Genomic DNA, 27,431 nt, shown 5'->3' on the forward strand with positions numbered 1-27,431 from the left:
TATTTTGTCAGAAATAAGTATTGCAACTCCAGCTTTTTGCTCATTTCCATTTGCATGAAATATCTTACTCCAACCCTTCACTTTCAGCCTGTGTGTGTCTTTTGATCTGAGGTGAGTCTCTTGTATACAGCATATACAAGGGTCTTGCTTTCTTATCCACTCAGCCACCCTATGTCTCTTGATTGGAGCATTTAATCCATTTACATTTAAAGTGATTATTGATAGGTACATAGTTATTGCCATTTTTAAATTTGTAGTTAGATTGTTTTCATCTTTCTTCTATTTACAGAAGTCCTTTTAGTATTTCTTGCAATGCTGGCTTGGTGGTAATAAATTCCTTTAGCTTATTCTTTTCTGGGAAGCTCTTTATCTCTCCATCAACTTTAAATGATAGCCTTGCTGGATAAAGCAATCTAGGTTGTAGGCCTTTGTTTTCCATCACTTTGAGTATCTCCTGCCACTCCCTCCTGGCCTTCAATGTTTCTGCAGAAAAGTCATTTGATAGTCTTATGGGAGTTCCCTTGTATGTAACCCTCTGTCTTTCTCTTGCTGCTTTTAGGATTCTCTCTTTGTCTTTAACCTTTGCCATTTTAACTATAATGTGTCTTGGTGTGGACCTGTTTGGGTTTATCCTGGTTGGAACTCTCTGCACTTCCTGGGCTTGTATGTTGGTTTCCTTCATCAGGTTAGGGAAGTTTTCGGACATTATTACTTCAAATATGTTCTCAATCCCTTGCTTCCTCTCTTCACCTTCTGGTATTCCTATGATGCGCATGTTGTTGCGCTTGATGTTATCCCATAGGTCTCTTAAACCATCTTCATTGTTTTTTATTCTTTTTTCTTTCTGTTGTTCTATTTGGGTGATCTCTGCTAACTTGTCTTCTAAGTCGCTGATTCGATCCTCTGCTTCATCTAACCTGCTGTTAATTCCTTCAGGTGAGTTCTTTATTTCAGTAATTGTGTTCCTTAGTTCTAACTGGTTGTTCATTATGATTTCTATGTCCTTCTTGATGTCGTCTCTAAGGTCCTTAAACATTCTTATCATCAGTGTTCTGAACTCTGTCTCTGATAGGTTGGTTACCTCTGTTTCATTTGGTTCCATTTCTGGAGGTTTCTTCTGTTCTTTTATTTGGGACATGTTTCTTTGTTTCCCCATTCTGGCTGACTCTCTGTGTTTGCTTCGATGTATTAGGTAGATCCCCTAGAGTTCTTAGTTCTTGCTGGGTTATCTTATGTAGTATGTGTCCTTTATATTTGACTTGCACTGCTTCGTTCTTCTCCTCTGCATGTGATCCAAAGGTGACTCTTGTGTTGTGTATATTGTCCTGTTAAAGAAGATCTTTAATTGCTTTTCACTTGTAGGTGGGGTTAACTCCTAGTCTGACTAGTTGTGAGACTTGGCTCTGCCCACTGAAGGGTATTGTGCTGCATGAGGATTGACCACTTAAATGAGGTGTGGCCCCTAATGGGCTCTTGTGCCTGGAGAGAATTCCCTCTGGGTATATCACTTGTAGGTCAAACCCGGTAGTACTCTGGTTTGATCTGGAGTTGGCCTCTGGGTATGTTGAATCTTGTGCCTCTTAAGCTGGGCCCTCTTGGCTTTTGTGTTCTCTCTTCCGTCCTGGGATCCCCTGCGTCTCTGCAGCTGCGGATGTCAAGAACAGGCTTTTTAAAAATTAGGTTTTGAAGAAAAAAAAATCCCTTTCTTTTTCCTCTCCATCTAGAGGAGAACTGTTTCTCTACTCAACACTTCTGAGACGACATGTGTGGACTTCCCACACCACGTGCTTCTCCATTTCTTTGCAGACACCAGCTGGTTGTCCTATGATTTAATTCATTTCTGACACTAACTACCCGAACTCAACACAGTCCTCACAGGTGAAGGGCTCAGGCTGTCCCCGACTTCAGACGCCAATCAGTAGTGGGTCCCCAGGTTACCCACATCTTCTGTCTGACTTGGCTACAAATCAGTGGTCCTCACGACCCCTCTGTGGGTTCAGTAATTTGCTATAACAGCTCATAGAGCTCAGGGAAATACTTTAGCTATGCTTATTGTTTTGTTATAAAGCATATGATAAAGGAAACAGATGAACAGCCAGATGAAGAGGTACATGGAGGAAGGTCTAGGTAGGGTCCCGAACACAGGAGCTTCTGTCCCTGTAGAGTTGCTTGTATGTCACCCTCCTGGCACGTGGAGGTGTTCCCAGCCCAGATACTCTCCAAACCCACCAGTTTAGGAATTTTTATGGAGGTTTTATCACATAGGCATGGCCGATAATTAACTCAACCTCCAGTCCCTTTCCCCTTTGCAGAGGATGGGGGGTGAGGCTGAAAGTTCCAAGCCTCTAATCATGGCTGGGTCTTTCTGGTGAGCAGCCCCCATCCTGAAGCCACCAGGAGCCCACAGAGTCACCTCATTAGGACAAAAGATGCTCCTATCACCTAGGACATTCCAAGGGATTTAGGAGCTCTGTGTCAGGAACCAGAGACAAAGACCAAAAACGTATTTCTTATTACAGTATCACATGTTCCATGCCATTTAGGTACCAGGCAGTGTGCACCTGTGAACGGGGAACAGATAAAAGTATAAGACAGGTCATTCCCTCAAGGAGCTCAAAGAACCACCCTCCTCATTCTATGTACCATTTTTCTAGTTGCACAACTAGAAATCCCATTAATCTTTTGGAAGGCCTCTCCATATTGAACTTATCATTTAACAATATTCCAACATTTTCACTCCTCTTCCACACATATTAAGCCAAATACCCCCTTCTCCCAATTCTTTTCTTCAGTGGAAGTTTAAAGTTATTATTTCTATTTTTTCTTCCCATTTAAAAAAATGACAAAAGCATCATACAAAACATTTAGAACAGTATGCAAAAATTTTTTTTAAATTACTTTTATTCTCAGTCGCTGACTGTCTCAAAGCCCAGAGACCCTTGCCCACCAACTGCAGGAAGAGATGCATGCTCAATGGGTGGGATGGACCTCAGACCCGTCGTGCATGCCAGCACCTTCATCTCTCACCAGGCAGCTACGTCGCTTCATAACTGGTCTCTTTGCTTCTAATTTTGTGTGTCCCCTTTACAGCAGCCAGAACATCACTTAAAATGTAAATTGGATCACTCTACTCCCTTGTTTAAAGGCCCCAATTATTCTCCATTGCAGCTAGACTATAACCCAAACACCTCACAGGATCTACAAGACCTCACATTTATCTCCCTCTTCCCTACTCACTCATCACTTTCCAGCTTTTGGGGGTTTCTCTCTGACCCTAAAGCATGCCTAGCTGTGCCCCTTCAGATTCTCTGCTGCATCTTCTAGCTGGCTCCTTCTCCTCCATTAGGTCTTGGTTCTGCACTAAGGTCCGGCTGCGTGCCGCTTGAAAAAGTTAAAAATTGAGAGACAAGTTTGGTGGAAAGAAAAGCACGTTTATTCAGAATGCCTGCCTTCTGGGAGGATGGTGACTCCTGTCCAAAGGTCACCCCTCTGTTCCTAGACTGGTCCGAGGGTTTTATGAATTCTTATTTACAGAAGGATAAAGGAAAGGGGGAGTTGGTAGGCAGGTCTGAGCACTGACATTGCTTCCTGGGGTCTGGTGTTGTTTTAAGATAATGTTACCTCCAGACTGGGGCTTTATGCACCACCAGTAAAAAAAAAATGACAAGGGAGTTGCAAATTGGGTGCCTGAGGATTAAGAAATCGCTCTTTTCAGGTTAGGCTTCTGCTAATTAAATGGATTAACGAGGTACAGGTATCCTTGAGAAAGGGAACAAAACAGTTCTTAAGTCAATCAGTGAGGGGAGAAGCAAACAGAAAACAGCTGAATATCAGGGCGACTCTAACTGCAAACTGGCTAAGTCTAACTACAAGTGGCTAGATAGTGAGTTATGAGGTGAATCACACTGCAAACCAGCTAAGTCTGTGTTCTGACTCCCCAAGTTTCACCCTTATAGTCTCAGATCAAATGCTACCACTCCCGAGATGGCCCTCCCTGTCCACTTCGCTCAGAAGTCTCTCCCCCTCCTCTTCCCTTCTCATTATGCTCCCTTTTCTACTTATTTTTCATCATTGCACTTACCAATATCTGAAAACACATTCATTCTTTGTTTCTGAACTTATTGGCGGCATCTCCCACCCCCAATAATTCGCTAAGGGTGGGTTGTTAAGAAACCCCACAGCAAAGTAGTTCTGTAGTTTCCTTCTGACCTAGGGGTGGGAAAAGGGCCCCCACGTGTTTCACCATCCTTTGTTGGTTTCCTTTAGCTGTGCTTCATCTTTGTAAATCATTGTCTTCTTCATTAATCTCCCCTTAATTTCCCCAGTGAATAGCCATCTCCTCTCTCTCAGAGGCCTGACTCAGGGTTAACTTAACTTGTGACAAGTGTCAACGAAAAAACATCCAGCCTAAAAGAAAGCTTATGAATTTATTTGAGCCAAACTGACAATTGCCAGGAAGCAAAGTCTCAATGGATTGAGAAAATGCTCCGGAAAATGGCCATTTTGCATCTTATTTTATACATTAGAATCAAAGGAAGAAGGTTACATGAAATGCATTGGTTGTAGATTAAGGGGGTGGGAAAAAGCAAAGTCGGGAAAATCTCTGGGATTGGATAAAAAGCAAAATGGAAAGACACACTTCTTTCATATTGGTGGGTACAGGACAGTTAATAGCATTTTACAGCACATAGAGATGGTATTTGGGGACCAAGATAACAATGAGAGATTTTGTAGTTTCCTGCTCTGGTGTGGTGGGTTGTGCCCCCTGGGGGATCCAGAAAAAGGGATTGCTCTGACATTTCAAGGGTATGTTATCTTAGATGCAAAAAGAGGACAGACAGGCTCACTTAAGGTAAAGATTGACCTTTGTCAAGGAAGCTACAGGCCAAGGATGTGACTTCCGCCATGGCCCATCTTAGTTAGGAGTTTTTATGTTCATGCCATCCTGTGTGGTTATTTTCAGTCTCCTGAGCTTGTCAGGTTTAACATGTGGCCCCTTTTCCATCCACACAAGGAATGAGGTAACAGTACTGATGCTGCTGCTGAATCATCAAAGGCCAGGCTGTCGCCCTTGGGACCAGGCCTCAGGGCAGTGACCACTTTCCCGATCACTGAAAGCTTTTTATTTCTCTCCAGTGCTTGGCATCATGTAGGCACAGGCATTATGAGTTAATGTATCTCTAAGAATTAAGCACTGAGTCAGGCCCTTTATTTATAGCTTATTTTACAAATGTGAATTAAAGCAGGCCAGTCTTATGACACACTCAAATTTATTATCCCCACTTGATGGCTTGGGTAGTTATAGTTAAATACTTCAGTGAATAAACTTAGGATTCATTAAGTCTCATTTTCTCATATTTCACATATTTGCAATCCACTCTCTTCCCTGGCAGTTTTCAAACAAGAAAATTAATCCCGGCTCTGAAATTTATGAATGTATTCTTCTAATATTCCTTTAATTAGAAACTCGTATGTGGCTTCTTGAGCAAGTCACCCGTGGAAATAACTTATGTGATCGGAGTTCCCTTATTGTTTGCGTGCTTCCTAATTCCATTGTTTTTTCCTAAGTTCTTATTAGCTCTGAAACACCACGTAGGCAGAGTTCTGTAGGAACCCAGCTTGAAAGGCTAGATTTTCACCTTCGGGCTGACACTAAGAAGGTTGGTAGTGGTTTTCACTGGTGGATACTAGTGGAATGGAATTAGACCCTCTCAGCTTCCAGCCAGTTTGGTGCTTTCTCAGCCAGTTTGGGATGTTGTTAATTGTGCTGTGGAGAAAGGGCGTCTCCCTGGTCCACTTGAGCTTCAGATGCACAGATATAGCAACACCTGTTCTGTCACCACTTATGTAAGGCTACCATTTTGGGTATCCTGTCAACTACTGCAGGAGGGAATGTGGCTTATATCCAGTTGTAGCATTTGAGGAGAGCTTGAGTCAGTGTGCCTAGAATTAGATGTCACTCCAGGATCAGCTGCTTCTGTTGGGAATTGTTTGTAGGACCGGGCTGAGGAGTTAGAGGTGTCCGAGGCTTTGGGGCTGAACATCTTGGGCCTGAAACTTAATGAAGAGCATTAGAGGTGTTTCTGGAGAGTGGGCCCTTCTCGACGCAATGTCCAGGCTTGGTTTCCACACTGGGGTTTGAACCCAGCGGTGTCCAGGCTACACGTTCGGGGGTCGAAACTGGGCCTCGAGCAAAACTGGGAATCTTAGCCGCTCGGTTGCTGGAACCTCGGTGTGATGTCCAGGTTCTTGGAACCTTGAGCAAAGAATTGAACAAGACACAGAAATAAAGTTGTGAAAGAGCAGTTTACTAGAAGAAAAAGTACACTTCAAAGGGGGAGAAGGGAGCCCAAGCAGAAAGCAGTGGCTCAGGGGTCATGATTAGAAGAGAAAGTACACTCCAATGGGTATGGAGCAGGCAGCAGCTCAAAGGCTTTAAGGCCCAAGGGACCAAAGGCCCTGAATGGCCAGGATTTGAAGTTTTTATCCCTTTTTTTCTCTGGGATGGGCTGCTCCTCTCCTGGCGTGGGACCACTTGACTGACACCTGTGATTGACAAGGGGCTATTACCTCATCTTTTTAGACCGCACATGTTTCTTCCCAGAATTCAGTCTGTTATAATATTAATGAACTTCTGGGCATATGTATGATATTATAATGATGGTATAATGAGGCCCAGGTGAAATGAAGGTTGTTCTGGCCTTTACTGTGCAGGTGCGAGTGGCTGGTATAATCTACTTGGGTATTTTGTACCCATTTGTTTCCTCACAGGGGTAGACGATTACAATGAAAAGGGGAAGTTTTGGATGGAGACGGGAGGTCTTTTGGGCAGTCACATCCTGTGGGTTGTGTTGGATGTGCAGGAATGTGGACACCCGATGCCTATCTCTAACTGCCTGCCTTGTTTTCCCCATGAGAGACGTGATCCCCGTAAAATCTCTGTGGGAAGTTGAGGGACAGGAGGTCTTTTCTTCTGTATCTGCTTCCTGCTAGGCAGGGGCGTAGAGCTGTCCCTACCTATTGGGGGAGTCACAGAACTCTCGCCCTATCTGATCTTGAATTAGAGGAAGGGGTCTTGAGACTGTGTTGGCTTCTTTGGTTGGGACTGGTGATTGTGCTGGTATCCTCTGTATCCCTAAGGCCCCTGAATGAGGAAACATAGATCTTAATTAATAAATTTAAATGTGTTGGCTTAATGAGCTATTGATGCAGGGTGGCTACATGATGGAAAGTCCGTCAGCTCTATGGAGCCTGTGGCCATTCAACCGGTCACTCAGGTGGCATCAATTGTCCAGGAGCTGGGCCCAGAATGGGTTGGAAAGAACATTAGGCTTCAATGATTACAATCAACAAGTATAAATCACAAGTGTTAGGGTAATTACCTAAGCAGGGGGTAGGAGAGTGCTATGCTTCAGGTTAAAAACAATCTATTGTTTATGATTAAGAAACTGATTTATACAATAATTAAGAAGCAGGGGGATAGGAGCTAAAATAAACTGGAAAAAGGAAACTTTAAGGAAAAGGAAACTTAAAATTTCTATAGGAAAGAAAACTTAAAGTTTTTCAGTGGGGGCCTACTTGCTTGGCTCATATCAGAGGGAGTAGAGTCATTCAACAAATATTTATTTCTCTCCTATTACATGCAATCCCACTTTTAGATGCCAGAGACGGAGTGCTGACAAGGCAGCTAATGCTTTACAGAGTGCGTATTATGGGCCAGGCACAACTCTTAGTGTTTTATAAACAATTCCATTTAATTCCCATGGCACCCTGTGAAGTAGGTACTGACATTACTCCTAATCTAAACATGGGTGTCATGCGGGAGACCCTGCTCGCTGCGCCATTTGTCGTGCGGGGCGGCCTGCGGGATCTCTGCTCCCGCTCCCCATATAAGAACGCAGGATATGGTGAGGCCAAAAAGGAACTCCCACGGAGCCATAGGTAGGGGAGTCATACCACTATATTCTCTCTGGCGGCACTATACTCTCACTGGAGGCTGGATCCACACTGTCCGCAAACCACCATCCACGCTTGCCAGCCCAGCCGCCATCTTCTTGCTAGCACCATTCTCTCTCCTCTTCTCCTCCTAGCGTAGCCACAGCAGTTATATTGTGGCCAATGGCTCACCGGTTACAGCTGACTGCCAACCAGCCACAGCTGATGGCCATGCAATCACAGTTGGCCATTTACTACCTGAGCCAGCACCTGTCTATGCGAGGCCGAGAGCCTGGAAACTACTCTCTGGGGCTCCGCCCCCACACTCCACCCCTACAGGCTCTCGCCTCACAATCTACGCGACAAGCTTCTTCCGCGAGGGGACCTGTGCGAGGAGCCTGGGGGTGAATGCAATATCCTGGACACAGCCAGGCTCTCTGGGCACAGCCAGGGTATCTTCAGGGCTCAGCCAGACTTCCTGGACACAGCCAGGGCTCTCAGGGCACTGCCACTCTCTCTGGGAACAGCCCGACTTCCTGGGCACAGCCAGGGTATCTTCAGGGCTCAGCCAGACTTCCTGGACTCAGCCAGGGCTCTCAGGGCACTGCCACTCTCTCTGTGCCTCTCAGGGTACCCTGCTGGAACAACAGCGACTCACAATCAAGGTGCTTACATATTCTCAATGGCGGCCAGTCAAGAGACAAAAGCAAATATCCCCCAGTTCCACTAACAACAGTTCCCAAACAAACAGTCAAGCGGTCCATTAAATTAGGGATGGAAGGCAATTCCCCATAGTCCATAGTCATTCACCAGGGCTGTCCTGGGGGTGAGGGACGACCTTGACCTCACCCTCATCTCCCACAGAGGACTCAGCAAGCGTTACCTCCTGGGACTACAAGTCCTGCATCTGGGCTGCCTGAGCAGGAACTTCCCTGGCCCACAGGGCTGCAACGACCTTCGCTTTCTCTGGCCTGTGCTGGTTGGGGAACCGTCCACATCTTTTCACCTCTCCACGGGGCTCCATCTCTCCAGCAGCTGCATGGCTTTTCCTGTGCTGGTGGGAGAACCGTCCACGTCCTCCCACCCCTCCACGGGGGTCCAGCTCTCCGGCAGCTGCTCCTCCTGGTCTTCCTGAGACTGAGTGTTCATATACACAAACTGCTCCACCGTCCTTCGGGGAGCTTTGGCCGGCACCATACCCTGCTCGCTGCGCCATTTGTCGTGCGGGGCGGCCTGCGGGATCTCTGCTCCCGCTCCCCATACAAGAATGCAGGATATGGTGAGGCCAAAAAGGAACACCCACAGAGCCATAGGTAGGGGAGTCATACCACTATATTCTCTCTGGCGGCACTATACTCTCACTGGAGGCTGGATCCACACTGTCCGCAAACCACCATCCACGCTTGCCAGCCCAGCCGCCATCTTCTTGCTAGCCCCCATTCTTCTCCCTTCCCTCTCTCTAGCGTAGCCACAGCAGTTATATTGTGGCCAATGGCTCACCGGTTACAGCTGACGGCCAACCAGCCACAGCTGATGGCCATGCAATCACAGTTGGCCATTTACTACCTGAGCCAGCACCTGTCTATGCGAGGCCGAGAGCCTGGAAACTACTCTCTGGGGCTCCGCCCCCACAATGGGGAAACTGAGGCTCTGCGAAGCTAATGTGTCCAAGATCATGCAACCAGTAAGTGGGGTTGGAGAGCTCTGATCCCAACAGTATGACTCCAGAGCTCATGTTCTTAACCACTGTATTTGGCAAGATTCTCCAGAGAAACAGAACTAATAGGATATATATATATATATATATATATATATATATATATATATATATATATATATATATGGAGAGAGAGAGAGTGTGGCTCAGGTAGTAGATGGCCATCAGCTGTCACTAGTTGGCCATCAGCTGTAACCAGTTAGCTGTTAGCCACTAATATAGCTGCTGTGGCTACACTAGGGGGTTGGTAGGTTGGCAGAGAAGTGGACATTGGATTGCGGCCCTTGCTTCCTGTGTCTCCAACCCAGGAGCCAGCAAGAACACAGTGGTATGACTCCCCTATCAATGGATCCATGTGTGTTCCTTTTGGGCCTCACCATATCCTGTGTTCTGGTGCAGGGAGCGGGACCAGAGTCCCTGCATGACAGATAGATACTAGAGAGAGAGGGGGGTGGGGAGGAGAGAGAGTGTTCTGCAGGGTAGGACAGCAGGTTATAGACCTAGGGAAGAACAGCGGTCCACATTGAATGGTGTTGTGCCAGCAGAATCCCTTCTGTCTTTGTTCCATTCAGGCCCCTCACCTGATTGGATGAGGCCCTCCCACATTACAGAGGACAAACTGTTTTACTCAATGTCCACTAATTTCAATGTTAATCTCATCCAAAAAACAGAAACATCTTGAGTAATCTTTGACCAAGTATCTGGGCACTGTGGCCCAGCCAAGTGGACACAGAAAATTAACCATCACAACCACTGTTGTGGGGTGATTTGTGTCCCCTCCAAAAGATATGCTAAAGTCCCAACCCCAGAGGGACTTTTTTTGGACAGAGGATATTGCAAGTATAATTAGTTAAGATAAAGTGCTACTCAAATACAGCAGGATCTTAATCCAATATCATGTCCTTATAAGAAGAGGAGAGAGAGGGTGTCATGCGGGAGACCCTGCTTGCTGCACCATTTGTCGTGCAGGGCGTCCGGTGGGGTCTCTGCTCCCGCTCCCCACATAAGAACGCAGGACATGGTGAGGCCAAAAAGGAACACCCACGGAGACATAGATGAGGGAGTCATACGACTATATTCTCGCTGGCGGCATCCGCCTCTCTGCAATCCGCTCTTGCTAGCTCAGCCACCATCTTCTTGCTAGCCCCCATTCTTTTCTCTTTCTGCCAGCATAGCCACAGCAGCCATACCAGTGGGCAATGGCTCACCGGCCGCAGCCCACGGTCAACCAGCCACAGCTGATGGCCATCTATCACCTGAGCCAGCACCCATCCACGTGAGGCCGAGAGCCCGGAAACTACTCTCTGGGGCTCTGCCCCCACAGAGGGAAACTGGCCTTGTGAAGACACAGAGACACAGGAGAATGCCTGTGAAGATGGCGTCAGAGATGGGCATTATGGCCACAAGCCCAGGGATGTCTGAGGCCACTGGAAACTAGAAGAGACAGGAAGGATCTGCCACATGGCCCTGCCCACACCTTGATTTGGCTTCTAGCCTCCAGGACTGGGAAAGAACAGGTCTGTATTGTTTTAAGCCACGCAGTCTGTGGTATTTTGTTATGGTGACCATCGGGAACTACTACAATCACTGTGCTATGGGGCATCTCAGCAACCCTCCCTCAGGGAGTCGACATTCTTGGAGAGAGGAGGGGCAGGCAATCATCACACTAGACATAACAGACTCTTTCAGGGCTAAGTTTGTTGGGGGAGGATTTCACGCAGCTGGTGGCCACCTTTCCTGTTCTATTGATCAGGTTTGCTCAGAAAACCAGACCCTTTAGAACAGGGGTGTCCAAACTGCTTCCAACGTTTTTCACCAAGGGCCATATGCAGTAAAATACACAAACAGCTGGGCCACTCACTCGAGGTGAAGTACGTATTGTCTCACCTGGTTTATTTAAGTAAACTAAATATATTTTTGGAATTTGCTGCGGGCCAATTAACAATGGATCATGGGCTGCAGTTGGCCCGTGGGCTGCAGTTTGGACACCCCTGCTTTAGAAGATATGTATTATCAGGGATTTATTATAGGTATTTGACCTTTTGCAATCGGAAGATCTAGCTAAGCAGTCTATATGACCATGCTGTTTCTGGGTCTGGTACAAAAACCTCAAATCTGCAGGGGAGGTCATTAAGAAGAAAAGATGGACATGAAGTGGGAAAGCAAAGATAAACTGAAACCTGCAAGGTGAGTTACTTGGCAGAGGTCAGACAGCTAGGGGGTGGCAGAATAGACTCAAGGTTACCTACTTCCTACTTAGGGTCTTTCCCATTACTCCATCATAGCATTTTTTACAAGCCTAGAAATGTTTTTCTTCCAAAAGAAACCCAAAATATGCTCAAACTTTTAGCAAATTTATCATAATGTTTACAAAAGGCAAATAATAGGACTTAATTATGAAGTGTACTACAGAGTAGTTGAGAATTTAATACTCTGACTTCAAGAGCTCATCATTCAATGTCATGGCTCATAACTGGAGCAAACATTTATAATAAAAAAAAATACCCACCAAAGGTCTAATAGTGGGGAAAACAAAAAAACTGTAAACAGATTTACATTTAGGAAATAGGTGTATATGAGGTCTGCCAATGAAGTTCATGAAGTCATCCCAGAAAAAATGCTACACCCTTCATTGCTGAATATCACTACAGTCACCTTCAAAGTACTCCCCTTGGGAAGCTATGCACCGACGCCAGCGCCTAGTCCACCCTTCAAAGCAATTTTGCAACTCTTTTTCTGGAATGGCCATCAGAGTTGTTGTCGTATTACCCTTGATGTCCTGAATGTCATCAAAATGTCTTCCTTTCAATATCTCCTTTATCTTCAGGTAAAGAAAGAAGTCCTTGGGGGCCAGATCAGGTGAGTGGGGAGGGTGTTCCAATACAGGTATTTGTTTACTGGCTAAAAACTCCCTCATAGACAGTGCCGTGTGAGCTGGTGCATTGGTTGCAACGTTTGTGAAATGAATTGTCAGACCTCATGTGTGCGTGTGTATATGAATATTATTCAGATATGTAAAAGAATGAAATTTTGCCATTTATGACAACATGGTTGGACCTTGAGGGCACTCTGCTAAGTGAAATAAGTCAGACACAGAAAGACAAATACTATTTGATCTCTCTTATATGTGGAACTTAAAAAATATAAATATAAATATTATATATATATATATAATATATATATATATATATATATATATATATATATATATATATATACATATCAAGCTCATAGATACAGAGAACAGATTGGTGGTTTTAGAGGTGAGATGAGGAGATGAGGAGTAGGAGAAATGGGTGATCTTTTTTTTTTTTAGTCTAAATCAATTGAATTATAATAGAACATGTTTTAAATGAAACATAAAGCAAAATTATTCTTTAAAAGAGTAAAACAAAAATCTCGATGCACATCTGAACTAGGTATCCCTTCTCAGCACAACCAATGTGACTGCTGGTTGAGTACATTCAAAGAAAGTATAAAGTCAGTGGTTTTAGAATTTGAGGAAGTTCTGAATCCATGTTATGAAATTGCATGTCTGACTTTTGGTCCCTATCTAACCTCTGCTTCATTTACCCCCATCCCTCAACCTCAGCTTTTATGCAACAATAAGGCAGGTTTAGGACCAGATGGTTCCTGTCTAAGCATAACAGTTCTTAGATCCATAATTTGGTTGGTTTAGCATTAGGTTAATCAGGCTTCTGGCTTCTAAGTCGATTGCATATATTGGTGCAAGTGACTGTTACTAAGTACCAAACCATGGCCTCTTACCCCTCCCTTTCCCTCCCTGGCTTTTTTAACCCAATTTATTCCTGCAGAACCTGTGTTCTTTCCCATCCTTTCATCCACTGAATCAACATTTATTGAGCTCCTACAATGTTCCAGATACTGTGATAAGCATTGGGATGCAGAAATGGAAATGGCACGACTGTGGTCCTTTAGGGGTTCATAGATTCATCACCAACTATTCCTAACACTGTCTGCATTTTAGGTAGCAATAAAGCGCAGTAGTAACTGAGTCTGGGCTTGGGAGTCAGACTGCCTGGGTTCAAATCCTGGCTTTATTTCTTACTGGCCATATGACTTTGGGCAATCTGACAAATTTTTTTGGATGTCATCTGTAAATTATGACAGTGATGATGACCGTAAAAATAGGTAGCATTTATTGTATCCTTACTAGGTGCTAGGACTGAGACTCCTGCATGCGGATCACCTCCTTTAATCCTTACCAAATCCCTGGGAAGCAGTTACTTTTATCATCCCCTTTATATATGGAAGTTGGGTTTAGGAAGTTAGATTACTTACTAGCAAAAGTGAGTGTTGGTGGTGAGCAGCTCCATGTGAGTAGCCCTGAGCCCATCTGACCAGGCCCACTGGTCTCTGAGGTCCAAAAGGCACACTGAGAACCAATGCAAACTACAAAACCTGGTGGCCAGGGTATGTAAACTAAACACATGCCTCCCGCCTGGGGGAATGACAGCTTCCCTGTGATTACCGCACTGTGAAAAAATGTTAGCCTTCAGAAAGGTTTCCTCCCTTCCCACGCTGTTAGTGCTCACACAGAGGTCCAGCATGCTCCAAGCTTGTCTGGGATGCTGGCGGGGCCATGAAAAGAACCCACTCCCCCCAGAGGCGCAGACCATGTTTTTGAGCTCTAGGCTGCTGGCACACACCTCCTGCTCAGGCACCAGTCACGGGATTTATTGTGCTCAGGAGTGTCATCCCGCAAACATGTCCTGGGATCTGACACTGACAAACATGTTTCCTGGAGGAAAATATAGGCTACTACACAATAGGGAAGGGAGGGAGGGAGGGAGGGAGGGAGGGAGGGAGGGAGGGAGGGAGGGAGGGAGGAGGGAGGGAGGGAGGAAGGAGAGGAAAAGGGAAAAGAGGGAATGGAGGGGAGGGAAAGAAATGGAGGTGGGAGAGGGACAGAGCATATCAGAAGGCAGAAGCCTGTAAAAGGTTCTGCCCCACCCCTGGGCCTTTTAAAATAGCAATCATTGAGCTGACCTAGAGTATGAAAACTCACAGTTTGGAGTGGATGTTTCCTGTGCGGTGGAAGGAGGGCCCTGAGCTTGCAGACAGCTTGCTCCTGCAGGGGCTGTGACAGGGGCAAAAGGAAGAGGAGACAGTGTGGTAAGAAAAAGCCAGAATTCCACACAGCAAGGCTGACCTTCCTCTCTCTGCCTTTGGCTATAGAAACAGTTCCTATGTGGCCACAGCTGTACACCAGAGCAGTGCCACACAAGTGTGAGCGCTGGCTGGAGCTGGTCTGAGGATTCTTAGTTACCAGTCAGTGACAAGGTACTATGACAGCATTAGACACTTGAATCGTGATCTAACACTGCTGAGACCCACGTGTGATCACTGGACTCCTCACTGGTCGTGGCATAGACCCATTTGGGGGTCGCTGAACTTGACCTGTGGAGTAGCCTGAGCTATGTATTACTTGTGCACAGTCACACCACGTCCTAGATTGTGAGAGTTTGACAAGCACTGTCGAAGAGGTGGTTAATATGCCTCCATGGCCACTAAGTTACTGTGTCTCTCTGAGCCTTTTTCCCTGTTTGCAAACTGGTGAACCTATGTCCTAGGGGCTTTTGGAAGATTGATGAGGTATGCATGTCAATTCTTTAGCATAGTAGCTGGCAAAGGGTGTGCACTCAGTACAAGCCAGCTCTTGAAACTTGGTCATGGTGAACAGACAGAGCTTTCAACTTGGCTTAGAGCAAAGCGTCTCAGCACCACAGATGTCTGAGGAAGCAAGCTCAGTCCCCCTGACTTGACCCAGAGCAAGGCAACAATATCTCCAACCGCAAGACAGAGGGGCTGGTCACCGCCAGGGATGGAGATGGTGAAACTCAACAGTGAATTGATGGGGATGGAAAGCCTCAGGGCCTCAAGGGCTCCGAGAGACAGTAATAAAATTTAAAATCAATTGGGGAGCTGGCAGCAAACTGAGGGCGGGTGGGGGCAGGAATGCAATGTCTCCATGCTGGGAGCAGGCAGACAGCTGGGGGCGCCCCGCTGGGTAGCAGACAGCTGAGCATCCAGGGGAAGGCTTCTGGGAGGCTGCAGTTTGGCGGACAGCCTGTCTCCCGGGCCAGCCTCCCCACGGATGTGGGAAAACATGTGGGAAATGAGGCTGCGAAGGAGAAAGACCTGGACTCCAGCACCGAGCTGATGTACTCATTCAGCCTGGGAAGTACATTTTACAGCATTGATTTCAGCTGCATTTTTAATGGACAGGCAACAGAGTCTGGGACAGGGTTATGGACAGAATGTTTCTGTTCCCCCAAATTCATATGCTGAAGCCCTGGCCCACAATGTGATGGCATGAGGAAGTGGGAAATAATTGAGTTTAGATAGGGTCATGAGGGTAGGGCCCCCATGATGAGATTAATGTCCTTACAAGAAGAGGAAGGCACCAGGATTCTCTGTCTCTGCCATGCGAGGACACAGCAAAGAGGTGGCCGTCTGCAAGCCAGGATGACAGCTCTCATCAGGAACTGCATCTGCCAGCACCTTGACCTTGGAACTTTGAGACGTAATAAATGTTTGTCATGTAAGCCTCCAAGTCAATGACACTTTGTTATAGCAACCTGAACTGGCTAAGACACACAGAGATTCAGTCTTTGTCCGCTGAGGGTTATACTGATTTATGCACCTGTGCACACACTTCCTGAGCCCCCTGATGTACCAGGGACCCTAGGAAATAGGACAGGTGAGAAAATAAGTTTTTGTTCCTAACGAGCTCACATGTTACAGAGGAGACAGGTAGATTAGCAAGCAGCCTCCAGAGTTCCAGGTGCAGCAAAGGCTTCCTGAGGCCCAGAGGGGCGGGGAGGGAGCTCTGCCTGGGGTGCAGGGGGCCGGGAAGTGCTGCTGAAGAGATGCCAATTCTTGCCTGCTCATACCTGTTCTCAGGACATGGTGGGCAGTGGACTCATGGCGGCTGCTGCCGTGACGTGTGCTGAAGAGAAAAGTGGGTCAATGAAACTCTTTTAGGAATTTTTGTAGTAAGTGCAGGAATGAAAGCTCCAAAGGTCCATGAAAGCTAAAGAAAGGAAGAAAATAGAGGAGAGGCCTAGAGTGAAGGAAAAAGGCTGAGAGAATGCGTGTGTGCTTGTGTGTACATGTATGTATGTGAGAGAGAGAGAGAGAGAGGGGGGGGGGGGGAAGAGAGAGAGAAGGAGAGAGAGGGAGAGAAGAGAGGGGAGACAGAGAGGGAGGGAGAGAAGAGGGGGGAGACAGAGAGGGAGAGAGGGAGAGAAGAGAAGGGGGAGAGAGAGGGAGAGAGAGGGGAGAGAAAGAGAGTGGGAGAGAAGGGGGAGAGGGAGAGAGAGAGGAGAGAAGCAGAGAGAGAGGAAGAGAGAGGGAGAGAGGGAGGGAGAGGGAGAGAAGAGGGGGAGAGAGGGAGAAAAGAGGGGGGAGAGGGAGAGAGAGAGAGAGGAGAGAGAGAGAGAGAGCCTAATTTTGAGATCTTTAGACCCAGTGCTATGGTTCTGCTCCCTTGGGGCATAGCTATATTTAGCTCCTATCTTTGAATCTTGCATAAATTAAAGTGGGTAACTTTTACTAGTGGATCGTTCTCTGTTTCTAACTATCCAGAGTCCTAACTACACTCTAGGAGTGATCTGGAAAGGCAACACGGGCTCACATATATTCAACTGTACTGTCTTAGCCAAAGAGAAAATGAAGATTACAATTTAAACATTGCAGCTTGAAGTCACTCTTCTGCATATGCCCACGAGCCCTGGGCTGAGTGTGTCACAGGGGACGTGACCCTGTCTGTCCCTCCGTGGCCATGAACTTCAGTTGTTGTGAGCACATTACTGAGCTGAGTGTGCTTGTTGTATCAGTTAACAGTGTAAGCTTCAGGGACAGGAGGAATAGAGGGGAAGGAGTGAATAATTAGCAAGAGAATGAATGAGCATCCTGTTTCCATTTCTATTGCCAAGGCTGAATGAACATTTATTTCAACTGAGGTGCTTGGTGAATGAAAGCCACATGTAAGTGAAGTGTGTTGATTTCATGATCTACTCTTTAGAGGAAAAACACTCAGATTCAGCCTATAATTTGAAGAACTGAAGCCAGTAATTAACTCATAATGCTTAAACTAACAAACAGCTTCCTTATAAGCAAAGTGTCAACTGAACCTGGATTCGTGAAGTCATTACTTGTTCTTCTTGGCTTTATGTTCAGTCCAGACCCATCAGATAAATAAATATATTGCATCATGTCCAACATTACTTCTTTTTCAAAGATAAATGGCAAAGATTAAAGCCTAAACCTAATAAAGTATACCTGGATTGTTGGGGAATGGGTGGAAAGAGAGGAGCGAATTCAGAAATCAGAAGGGTCTTAGGGTTTCCAGGTGAATCAGTCCACTAGAATTACAAACATTTTCTTTAAGCTGTGTAGGGACAGGGGGCAGAGAGGTGGCCAAGTGCATTCTATGCCCATTTTAAACTCATTAAATGAAAACCATGTCAACGGTTGCCTTGTGAGCCAGGCAGTGCCCATAATTTAACAGCTGGAGAGGTGTGAGCCCAGCCCTTCTGCAGACAGTCTTCTCCCCAGTGTATTTGCTCAGGCTGACGGCCTGCAGAGGCTTCACTCAAACACGTGGAGACGCGGCTCTGGCCCTGCTCAGTAGCCTGTAAGGAAGGTCTCTGGAAACCTCTGGGATCCAGCAGAGAATAGCTAAGCAGCCCCGAGCAACATACACATTTATCTTAAATTTCAAGATTTAAGTCAAGCCTAAGCCTGAATTATCCTCATCTGTTAAATTAACAGTCAAGCAATACATATTCATTTTCCTGCAGAAGGGGTCCAGAATATGCCACCCCAAAATATGTCACCTTGGCAGAAGGATTATTTTGAGCTGAAGGCAACTGAGAGTCAACAGATGCAGGAAGAGGCTTTCTCTGCACTCCCCTTATCTGCCTAAAAGCAGGGCATAAAACTCCCTTTGTGTAGATGCTTCCCCAGTACCAGAAAAAAAAGAGTGACTCTTATCACTGGAGACTGGTAGTTGACACCAGGATGAGTCTCCATAAACAGACCTTGCTAAAATAATCCTTCTCTTCCATTAGTTCTCTCATGTATTTCCCAGTCACTGCCCAGCAGTTTATCATCCCTTGAAGCCCAAACGCTCCTTTGAGTTTTACTTCTTCTGTTAGCAGGTTGCCTTTTGTTAGTTAGTTCACAGGTCCGCAAGGCACTAAGCAGAAGAGGGTGGAAGAAAAGCTTTTCCTCCCTGACTGCCACAGTGCTGACCTCAAAACTGAAGTGATGCTTGCTCACTTAAAGGGATGAATGTAAAAGGACTCCCTACCCATTAGGAGCTATGAGAGCAAGAAAGTCCCAGGAAATGTCAGTCTGTCTTTACAAGAAGGCAAACATGTTTAAAGACCGATACTATCAAGTGATGGCATGGATGTGGCACGATAGGCACTCTTGCAACTCTTGGTGAGCACATAAATTTGGTGAGCTCTTTTTGGAAGGGAGTTTGGAAGGCATTATCAAAACTGAACATGTGCAAACTTTTGATGCAGCAATTCCACTTCTAGGAACTTCTAAAGCCATCGTGCACATGTTCACCAGGCCAACATTGAGGCTTTTATCACGGCACTGTTTTTAAAGCAACACCCTGAAATCACCCAAATATCCACAGGGGGAAGTGGCTCCCAGCACTCAGTAGAAAGAAAAAGTAAACCTCCATATCCCACTGAGGGAAGATTTCCAGGATACTGACGGCATTTAAATGGCAAGTCGCAGATGGAGACAAAGATTTCTTAAATAGATCACAATAAAGCACAATCTTAAAAGGAAAAATTGATAAATTGAACTTCATTAATATTTAGAACTTCTATTCGTTGATAAATAACATTGAAAGAACCCATAATTCTATCAAATCATGAAGGATAAACAAAATGTGGTCTATCTATACAATGGACTATTATTTGGCAAAAAAAAAGAAAAAGAAAGAAAGGAAATTGACACATGCTACAGTATGGATGAACCTTGAAAACATGATGCTAAATGAAAGAAGCCAGTCACAAAACGCAGCATATTGTCTGATTCCATTTATATGAAATGCCCAGAACAGGCAAATCCATAGACCAGAAGGCAGATTAGCAGTTGCTAGGGGGAGCGGGGAATGGGAGTTATGGATATGGGATTTCCTTTTGGGGTGATGAAAATATTCTGGAATTAAACAGTGGTGATGGTTGCCAAACTTCATGAATATGGTGAAAAGCCCTGAATTGTATGCTTTAAACAGATGACTTTTATGGTATATGAGTGATGTCTCAATTTTTTAAATTGCGTTAAAAAAAGACAACATTAAGAGCATAAAAAGGCAAATCACAGACTGAGAAAATATTTACAATATGATGAAAGATTCATATTACAAATATTAAAGAGTTCCTACAAACCAGTAAGTAAAAGGCAGACAACCCAGTTTGAAACAATTGGTGAAAGACTTTAACAGGCACTTTCCCACAGTGACAATACGAATGACCACCACCTTCAGTCATCAGGGCACTGCACATTATAACCTCAGTGAGATTCCCCCGCCTGTGGCCAGAGGCCAGCAATTAACAGCAAGTGCTGGTGAGGATGTGAGCGCCTGGTCCTTCCTGCAGTGCCGTGGGAATGCAGGCTGGTGCAGTTGCTTTGGAAAACTATTCGTCAGTATCTTCCAAGGCAAAATACAGACCTACCGTAGCAATTCTTCTCCTCGGTGTGTACATAACAGAAATGAGTGCACATGTCCACCCTCTGACGTTCTGAAGGGTGTTCACAGCAGCTTTGTTCATAATAGTCCCCAGATAGAAACAAACCACGTCTTGCAATTGGAGAGTGGATAAACAATGGACTACTACTTAGGAATAAAAATGGAAAAACAAAGGAAACAAACAACAACTGGATAAACTTCCCAGACAATATTTAAGTGAAAAGTCAATCACTAAACAGTACATACGAAATGACTCCATTTACAGGAAGTTTAAGAAAAGGCTAAATGATCTATGATGATAGGTGTCAGAATAGTGGTAACTTTTATAGAAAAGAAGTGATTGGAAAGGGGCAGTAGGGAGCCTTCAAGGTTACTGCAAATGTCCAATGTCTTATTCTGGGCGGTAGTCATTGGGTGTGTGCATATGTGAAAAAATTCATCAAGTTGTGTCACGCACAAGTAATAAAAAATATGTAGATCCTTATCAAAATCCCAGCTATCTTTTTTGCAGAAAATGACAAGCTAATCCTAACATCCATATGGGAAATGCAAGGCACTCAAGATAGTCAAAATACTTTTGAAAAAGAAAAACAAGTTTGAAGGACTCAGACCAATTTCAAAACTTACTACAGTTATAGTAATCAAGACAGTGTGGCATAAGGAAAAACATAGGTTAATAGAGAGTTCAGAAATAAACCTACATTTATGGTCAATTGATTTTTGACAAAGGTGCCAAGATAATTAAAATGGAAAAGAACAGTTAGTACAACAGATAGTGTTGGAACGACTGGATATCTTTATGCAAAAGAACGGAGTTGGACCTTTTCATTACACTGTGTAAAGGGAAACACCTGTTTTCCTTTCTATGTAGAGAAAACCCCAGTTCTTCGTTTCTGTGTCTTTCTTTATCTTGTGTGTTTCCTTTACCTTCACAGAGAACACTTCTCTTCTGACACTTCTGGTCACCAAATGTGAGGACGCTTTTCCCTACACAACTGTGTGTCCTACAATTTAACTCAATTCTGACATTACCGTGCTTCCCCCAAAATAAGACCTAACTGTAAAATAAGTCCTAGCATGATTTTTTCAGGAGGACATCCCCTGAACATAAGCCCTAATACATCTTTTGGAGCAAAAATTAATATAAGACCTGGTCTTATCTTTGGGGAAACATGGTATTTATTCAGAGATAGTGTCAGATCTTACAGCTTAAGGACTCAGTCCGATAAGTCTACCCCCCACCACACTTCAAATGCCAATCATAAGAAGTAGGTCTCTAGGTAACCCACAATTTCTGTTCATTTTGGCTACAAATTAGAGGTTCCCACAACCCCCTCCTCAGATTCAGTTAATTTGTTAGAGTGGCTCACAGAACTCAGGGAAACATGTTTACCAGTTTATTATAGAATAAAGGATAGAGATGAGCAGCCAGATTAAGAGATATATATAGGGCAAGAACTCGAAGGGTCTTAAGCATGAGAGCTTCTGTCTTTGTGGAGTTGGGGTGCATCAACCTCCCAGTGGATGTGTTCACTCACGTGGAAGCTCTCTGCACACCCTACTACTGAGATTGTATGGAGGCTTCTTCATACAGACATGATCAATGTTAAGGCCTTCCTCCGCCTGTGGAGGATGGGGAGTGGGGATGAAACTTTTGAGCCTCTAATCATGGCTGGGTCTTTCTGGTCAGCCTCCATCCAGAAGTCACCCAGTGTTGCCTCCTTAGAACAAAAGAGGTTCCTACTGCTCTCATCACTTAGGAATTTACAGGGGCTCTTAGGAGCTCTGTACCAGGAACTGAGGGCAGAGGCCAATATGCATATTTTTCTATTATCTCCACACACCATATACAAAAATTCACTGCAGATGGATTACAGACCTAAGTATAAGAGCCAAAGCTATAAAACTCTAAGAAGAAAATATTGGAGGAAATCTTTATGACCTTGGGTTAGTAGGCAAAGCCTTTTTAGATATGACACCAAAAGCATAAGTGACAAAAGGAAAAAGATGAAGTGGACTTCACCGAAATTAAAGACATTTGTGCTTCAAAGGAAAAAAGTAAAAAGATAACTCACAAAACTGAAGAAAATATTTGCTATTTAATAAGGGACTTGGATCAAAAATATATTAGGAACTCTTACAACTAAATAATAAAAAGACAAATAACCAATTATAAATAGACAAAGGATCCAAAGAAAATACACAAATAGCAAACAAGCACATAAAAAAATGGTCAATGTCATTAGCCATTAGGAAAACGCAAATGGAAACTCCAATGACGTACCGCTGTGCACCATGGAATAGGCTGGTACCGACAGGACAGAGAGCGTTGGTGAGCATGTGGGGCATCCTCATACGGTTAACACAGAGGATTGTATAAGAGGTATCTCAAGAAGGCTGTTAAACCATATGTAGAGTATTATTTCACACATTATACAGAAAACAGTACACCTATGCATATGTCGGTGCATGGATTTGGGTGTAAATGGCCACGAGAAGGCAGCTTGGGTAAGTGTATCCAGAACTCTGAAGTCACTTCTTCTGGGAGTGAAGGGGAGTTTGGCCACTTTGGTTTGTGTGCTTTTGCTTTATTTCATTATTATGCAACAAGTATGTTATTCTGTATGACTTGTGAAATAAAACAAAGTTTGGGGGGAAAATTGCCAACAGGCAGTATCCAAGTTGTCTGCAGGTAGCACAGATATTTAGAGGAGGAAGTCATTATCATGTTCTGACAAAATGAAGGCAGAAAGTTTATGGAAAAGCTATTTGATTTGGAGCTGGAAGGTTGGGTGTAACTTGCCTGGCTTGGCAAGAAAAAAATTGAGAGTTCTAGAATTCTCAGATTCTAAGCAATCCAGTTCTTTCCCAAGAGAAAGAAATTCTCAGTACAGCCGTAATAGTATTGTCTTTTTCCTTGCTGATTCTGTTCTTTGCCTCGTTGTCCAATGAGACCTCATAATTGGGTGAAAGTATCTTTCAGAACTGTCTGCAGCCTGGAATTGTGGCTTCCTCTACAAAGAGTTGCTAGATAGAGATAGAAGCACATGTTTGATTTCACCACCTAATTCATCCTTAGCTTGATCTTTGGGGTGGTTCAAGCTGACATCTCCAATTAGCTTGGTTTTCACAGCTCATGAAAAGCCCAGCTTTGGGACGGCTAGTTGGCTCAGTGGTTAGAGCGCAGTGCTCATAACACCAACATCGCCGGTTCGATTCCCACATGGCCAGTGTAAGCTGCACCCTCCACAACTAGATTGAAACAACTGCTTGACTTGGAGCTGATGGGTCCTGGAAAAACACACTGTTCCCCAATATTCCCCAATAAAAATTAAAAAAAAAAAAAAGTCCAGCTTTGCCTCTAAAGTGTCCAAATGCAGGGGAAGAGTTGACCAATATATATTGTGTCCTACATCTATATGTGTCCTATTGCATATGTATATTAGGTCCTAATGTAGGAGATGCAATCTGAGTCATCAAAATTCCAGTTTATGATTACTGGACATTTTGATCACGTTACTTGTCCTCTGGGGGTGGGAGTAAAATGCAATTACAAATTCACGGAGCCCTTGGGTAGAGGGATAGGATTCAGATGACCACCTCCAGTCCTTGCCTTCAGAACAGGAAAAACATTAATAAAACGAGCCGGGCCAGTCGTGCCAAAATATTTCTTGAAAACTTAGTCAGCCTCCCGAGCACGGACTTGCTGGGGTCAGAGCGTTGTCTCAGCTCCACCAAGCCAGGAATGCAGCCAGCATGACTGTCCTTCCTTTCAATTTAAAATTAAATCTTTGGTTGTTTGCCTGAACTAATTGTTCAATTTGCAAAATAAACCCTATGCTGTAACTGGTTCCAGTTGTGGCATGTGTTTTTATTAGTAGCAAAGAAAAATTACTTAAACATTTCATGCACAGACTGAAAGATGCTTTGGTTTTCTTTCAGAGATGAAGGCATTTCTAAGTACTTGTCCGAGAAGCTGGATTACATTTCTTCTTCCTCGGACCTCTTGGTTGACATTAGTGAAGACAGTATGAACAGGGTGCTGTGTACTCTGCAAGGACATCGCCACCCACCTTAACTGTATTTTAAGGGTGTAATGCAGGGCAGCCTGCGGGGTATCTGGTCACGCTCCCCACATAACGCAGGATATGGTGAGGCCAAAAAGGAACACCCACGGAGCCATAGGTAGGGGAGTCATACCACTATATTCTCTCTGGCGGCACTATACTCTCACTGGAGGCTGGATCCACACTGTCCGCAAACCACCATCCGCGCTTGCCAGCCCAGCCGCCATCTTCTTGCTAGCCCCATTCTCCTCTCCTCTTTCTGCTAGCGTAGCCACAGCAGTTATATTAGTGGCCAATGGCTCACTGGTTACAGCTGACGGCCAACTAGCCACAGCTGATGGCCATGCAATCACAGTTGGCCATTTACTACCTGAGCCAGCACCTGTCTATGTGAGGCCGAGAGCCTGGAAACTACTTTCTGGGGCTCTGCCCCCACAAAGGGCCTTTGATCAAAGAGGAAGAAAACAATCAAACTAGTCAGTATCACACTCACTGCTTGGTTCCCCACTGGAGGGCAGCCAGTCTATCATCTCACAAACACACTAACCACCTTAGGCACTGATGAGTTCAAATTAAGTCACGATTACAAAAATTCATTTTTCCCAATTCTTGGTGTGGGGACAGAGCCCCAGAAAGCAGTTTCCAGGCTCTCGGCCTCACATAGAAAGGTGCTGGCTCAGGTAGTAAATGGCCGTCAGCTGTGATTGCATGGCCATCAGCTGTGGCTAGTTGGCCGTCAGCTGTAACCAGTGGGCCATTGGCCACTAATATAACTGCTGTGGCTACGCTAGCAGAAAAAAATGGGGGCTAGCAAGAAGATGGTGGCTGAGCCTGCAAGCGGAACAGTGAGGGTTGAGAATTGTGTGGCTCCTGTTTCCTGTTTCTCCAACCCAGCCACTGGCGAGAATATAGTGGTATGACTCCCCTATCTATGGCTCCGTGGGTGTTCCTTTCTGGCCTCTCCATGTCCTGCATTTTTATGTGGGGAGCGGGAGCAGAGACCCTGCCTGGCACCCTGCATGACAAATGGCACAGCGAGCAGGGTCTCCCACATGACACTTGGCTGTTGTCACTTTTCCATTCCATGCAAATTGATACAAAGAAATTCTTGCTCACATTCCTTTCAAGTTGTTAATACAAGATAATACCTCAACATTTAAGACTTAAGATCTTACCATCCTATCTTTATGAATAATGCTACAACTTAAAGTAAATATTGGGAGTTATTTGAGTGAGAACAGCAACTCTTCATAAATATAGCCTGAACAAGATTGTTAAACCATCAGTTAATCTTTATATTCAAGGCAAATAAAAGGAAAGAGAAGATTTGTAGATAAATTATTTTCTCCATGGCCAGAAGTGAAGTGTGTACAATAAAGCACATATTGCCCAAACAACAAGAATAAATCAATTTGTTTTTTTCTTATATCCTGTGTTTATCAAAGTAGGGTCTTATTTGACAAGCACTCTATTCTAATGTAAACAGTATAAAGATGAACACAATTCTGCTTGCTCACAATTAATATATTTGGGAAATCAACTCTGAATCATTTAGGCAAATCATTCCACTATATTCATGGTAAGGACAAATTTTCACCTTCTTTTCTGGATTATAGACAGATTTTCACTTCCATTACCCTAAATAAGTACAGGTACCTCTACCTCAAAATTATTCCTAACTAGATAAAATTGCATAATGACATGTGTTTACCTTTTTAATCCTGAAAGCCATAAGATACAAAATATATATTTGGGATACTAATAGGACATAAAAAATCTACCAACAAACTATGGAAAATGATGCAAGCCTGTGAGTCTGAGAAGCTGGAGGAATTGGGAGTGTGCACACGTGTGGGGGTTACAAGTCAAGCTGGGGGATTGGGAGTGTGCACACGTGTGGGGGTTACAAGTCAAGCTGGGGGATTGGGAGTGTGCACACATGTGGGGGTTAGAAGTCAAGCTGGGGGATTGGGCGTGTGCACATGTATGGGGTTTAGAAGTTAAGCAACTGATGAATAAAGCCTATATGTGGCATACAGCTGAGCCTCCATCAGTAACATGGGGGGTCGGGGGCTAGGTTTGACTTCAGATTTTTACTAGCTGTGAAGGAAGGATTTGCTAAGCAAATTATAGTATAAACAAGAAACCAGAATATTTGCCTGCATCAAAGAACAAGCTGGAGCTGGGCCCACTGAGCCAGCAATACGCACAGTGCAAAGACCCTGAACGCCTCGGTCAGAGCCATGGGTTCCAGGCTTAGAGATAGTGAACAATTGCACAGCACTCTACAGTTGCAGAGAACTTCCTCCTAAGGAATCTGATTTGATCCAACTCACCATGTCAACCTTGGGGGGAAATATCTTTTTAAAAAAGAAGTATATTCATTTTTACAGATAAGGAGACCATTTTACAGATATATAATGGACCTAAGACAGGAACCCAGATCTTTGCACTCCAAGTCCATTCTGCCACACTTGTGTCCCTAAATAATCAACAGCAGGTCAGCCACCCTCTCTGAGTATTTCTCCATTTGTAAAATGGGAATAAAGCATGTTATAACAGGGCTGTCCTGGAAATGAGATAAGTGATGGGTGCCAGTTAAGATGTTTTGGGCTGTAGAGTGAAAAAAGAAGAAATCCAATTTACCATGGGCTTCACAATTAAGCAGTTATTGGCTGCTGAACCGGAAAACTCCACACTGGGGAGATTTCAAGACTGAGCTGGTCTTGAGGTAGATGAGGAGCCAGGACTGGGCTTCATTTCTCGGGATTCCTTGGCTCTGCCTTCCTGTGTGTTGGTCTCATGCTCAGGCTGGCTGCCTTCAAGGTAGAGAGATGACAGTCTGCAGTTTCGGGGCTGCATGCTTTCTCCTCACACTGCGGAGGAGAGGACAGCTTCCTCTCTCCAAACCATCCCTCTGAGTGCTGAGCTTTGCTCTGATTGGATGGCCAGCCCACCCAGGTCACTG

This window comes from Rhinolophus sinicus, linkage group LG10 (assembly GCF_036562045.2).
Source record: "Rhinolophus sinicus isolate RSC01 linkage group LG10, ASM3656204v1, whole genome shotgun sequence".
Lineage (NCBI taxonomy): Eukaryota > Metazoa > Chordata > Mammalia > Chiroptera > Rhinolophidae > Rhinolophus > Rhinolophus sinicus.